The sequence below is a fragment of the Adiantum capillus-veneris genome, chromosome 3, assembly GCF_014529385.1.
Source record: "Adiantum capillus-veneris isolate H3 chromosome 3, ASM1452938v2, whole genome shotgun sequence".
Taxonomy (NCBI): Eukaryota; Viridiplantae; Streptophyta; class Polypodiopsida; order Polypodiales; family Pteridaceae; genus Adiantum; species Adiantum capillus-veneris.
Window position 1 is genome coordinate 96,357,191 of NC_140933.1, and position 4,062 is coordinate 96,361,252.

Here is a 4,062-nt window from a genome sequence, read left to right on the forward strand (position 1 = left end):
GCCAGTAGTCTGACCGGGCGTTGTGCATGTCGAGCCAAAGCGACCCGGATCCTCTGATGCAGTCTCTGTCGATGTTGTGTAGTCCTCCATAGTCGTGGGTGTCTGGATCTCCCCAGCTCAATCGCTCGGTCGATCAGTATCCCTCTGGTGTAAAGCGACGAGCTCCGCTGTGGTAGTAACTCCTCCGGGTGTCCAGTGGCAGCTCTAAAGAAGTCTGTGATCTGTCTCTGAGACTGGCTAGTCTTGCCTCTCATCAAGCTCTCTCTGTGTCTGCGCAGCTCGACTAAAAACAAACCCAGGCATCTCTGATCCTCGTACCGCATGACTCTAGAGAATGGTCCAAAGCCCTCTCTGAACAAGCAATGGAAGCGGCCTCGTATCTCGTAGTAGACAGGGCAGTGGCAGGTGTCGTGCAACTCTGTCTCAGGCTCGATGTCACACAGGGGGCATGTCCTGGCCTCTGCTGGTACTCCGCTGTATCTCCCAGTCTCGATCCGCAGCTGGTGTGAAGATGTGCGTATCTGGCCAATAGCACATCGTATCCCATGAGATAGGTGAGTGTCCATGTATCTAGGCCTCGTCACAAAACCATCCTTCGTAAGCTGGAGGAGATGCTCTCTATAGAAAGCCATCTTCGTGCCAGAGGTTATTTACCCTGGCCTTCAATCTTTTCCATTTGGCCATGTGCCTAGTTGTATCCAGCTTTTCATTTTTCACTTTGATGGTGTAACAAACTGCTGACGTGTCAAAGCCTAAACTATCACAAAGCGATGACGTGGCTGCCCGAGAGCAAAAGCCCTAACCCTAATTTCTACCAAAAACCCTAACTGCTGAAACCCTAATTCTGAAAACCCTAACCCTAAAACAAGCCCTAATTCTGGAAACACTAACCGTAAAACCTGCAAACCCTAATTTTGGAAAACCTAACCCTAAAACCTGCAAACCCTAATTCCGGAAACCCTAACCCTAAAACTGCAGAAACCCTAACCCTAAGGGTAGCAGGGAGATTTCCCAAAATTGGGTTGGTTGATGATGTGGCAAGCTGTACGAATTTCCGTAAATTATGCTAGCAGCTTTTGGCATTGCTTTTTAGACCAGAAGCTTTTGAGTTTTAAAGGCTTTTTACTGTAATCTGCTTTTGGGGCCTAGGGCCTTTAAATATGAGGTTAGGGCTCATTCTATGGCATGCTTCTTGGAGAAGGTGCAGAGTCTTGAGTATCGGCTTGTACTATGTTGATGCAATATAAAGAAACACCGAAAGGGGCGCCAAGGTTTGGGGCCAATACTCTCTGGGGTGGAATTCCGCCACTCCGTGTTGCGTGTCGTCTCTCTCTCTCTCTCTCTCTCTCTCTCACACACACACACACACTTCAGTTGTTATTGAAGTGCTAAAAGTCTGTTTCAGTCTGTTCTTTTCTATTGGCACGTGGTGCCCGCCGTGTGACAGTGGTATTAGAGCATCAGGTGTGCGCTTTTCTAAAAGCATACCGGTCCTACAAAAGAGCAGACAAAGCTATTGGAATTTTATTTGAGGTATCTTCGCCCTCCAACCTGGGCTTATTAGCCACTCCCACCCTTACTTCATCGCGCACGGGCGCGCTCCCGTCTTCACCGCAGTGTCTTACAGGGCATAAGCCATTAAGATCACTTGCAAAGAAGGATCCGATATTTGTTTTGAGTCACTGTTTTTCTCAAAAGCAGTGCCATGCAGATGTTGATGTCTATAGCTACCAAGCCGCACACTCCAAGTACTTGGCAAGCTTTCAAGAAAAAAAATTTGTCCGAAGTTATATGGTTTCTGACATCTTCCTTCGGAGTGCAACTTTTGGCAGAGTGGGGTATTTGTGAAATGCTTGCCATGGAAACCCTAGCAGATTATATCTTGAAATTTCTCGACATCTCTCAGTAGATGCCTCTTCACGAGCAAATGACCTTGGAGGTTTATTACGATTGCTATCTTGGGACTACCATCGCTGCCAAAGCAACACTGTTTGTCCAAGAGCTGACGGACCATGCTGTGCTCGGCTACGACCTCATGGAAGGAACCTAACCCTAATTTTTCGTGCAGGTTTCAAGATGGAAAGTCAGTCGACTTTTCGAGCTCGATTGTTGTCGAGATTGCTTTTTAAGTTTGAGTTCTGTTTGATCTTGTTTGGTGCTCCTGTTTGGAATTTGTTTGAAATGGATGGTATCTGTTTTGAACCTGTTTTGGTGCCGATTTGAATTGTTTTGACTCTGGTTTGATACCGGTTTCAATGATTGGTGATTTTACTCCCGGGTGGAGAAGTGGAAAATACTGTTTTCGTATTGTTTGAACCTCGGAACGATGCAGGCCGATGCCTGGGAGGCGTTCCGTTGTATGTTTGAAAACCTCGGAACGACACAGGCCGATGCTTGGGGAGCGTTCCATTGTATGCTAGAAAACTTCCGAACGACGCAGGCCGATGCCTGGGGAGCGTTTGGTTGTATGCTTGAACCTCCAAGCGACGCAGACTACGGTATGGGGAGCATTTGGTTGTACATTCTTCTGAGCTCATGGCCTGGACCTTTTTAGGTTATTTGCGGGGGGAGTGACGAGATAGTCGTTGAGTAGCTTCATACTGCAGACCGTTTTTCTCGGGGGAGTGCTCAGTGGCGCTGTTTGTTGTGTCTTGTAACATGCACATGTAAGCATTTGTGTCGCATTGTGATGTACCAATTACTGAATATTCCTAATTGGATGAGATTGCCTGGGTATGTAATTTTAGTGCTTCAAGACACCCGTGGAAGATCAGTACGATCTGGGTGTGATGGCTAATTTTACTATGCTGGAATATCAAGAGTTCCGATCTGGACAAAAGGAGATGCTAACTCCTTGATCAAAACAGGCGAAAGGAGAAGCTAACTCCTTGATCAAAAGAGCAGAGAGGAGAAGCTAACTCCTTGATCAAAAGAGCAGAGAGGAGAAGCTAACTCCTTGATCAAAATAGCCGAAAGGAGAAGCTAACTCCTTGATCAAAAGAGCAGAAAGGGGAAGCTAACTCCTTGATCAAAACAGTCGAAAGGAGAAGCTAACTCCTTAATAAAAAGAGCAAATTGATTGTCCCTCGGAAATTTTTGAGCTAACTTGAGTTGTTTTGCAGATATGTTGTAGTCGCGGACGATTACTCTCTTTCAAGAAGGGGAGATGTAACAAACTGCTGACGTGTCAAAGTCTAAACTGTCACAAAGTGATGACGTGGCTGTCCGAGAGTAGAAACCCTAACCCTAATTTTTGCTAGAAATGCTAATTGCTGAAACCCTAATTCTAGAAACCCTAACGCTAAAACTTGCAAACTAAAACCTGCAAACCCTAATTCTGGAAACCCTAACCCTAAAATTGCAAAAACCCTAACCATAACCTTAAGGGCAGCATGGAGATTTCCCAAAGTTGCGCTGGCTGATGACGTGGCAGGCTGTACGAATTTCCGTAAATTACACTGGCAGCTTTTGGCATTGCTTTTTGGACCAGAAGCTTTTGAGTTTTAAAGGATTTTTATTGTAATCTGCTTATGAGGCCTAGGGCCTTTAAATATGAGGTTAGGGCTGGCATGCTTCCTGGAGAAGGTGCAGAGTCTCGAGTACCGGCTTGTACTGTGTTGATGCAATATAAAGAAATACCGAAAGGGGCGCCAAGGTTTGGGGCCAATACTCTCTGGGTTGGAACTCCGCCACTCCGTGTCGTGTGTCGTCTCTCTCTCTCTCTCTCTCTCTCTCTCTCTCTCAATTCAGTTGTTATTGAAGTGCCAAAAGTCTGTTTCAGTCTGTTCTTTTCTATTGGCACGTGGTGCCCGCCGTGCGACAGATGCCTACGGGCTTGGCATGTAAACAACAATGTATTTGCTCTTAGAATAGGTACCATGTGGGCGTTTTGGGAGATTTTCAAGTAATAGAATCAACCTCCTTTCCTTTTGCTCTCGCGCGCGCGCACACACAAGGGGGGTGGGGCGGGTTTGGATTAATTGTTGCCTCAGGTACAAATTGCATCTGTTTTAGTACATCATTATCAATTACTTCTATGATTTGTTGTAACTAGCGAGAGAA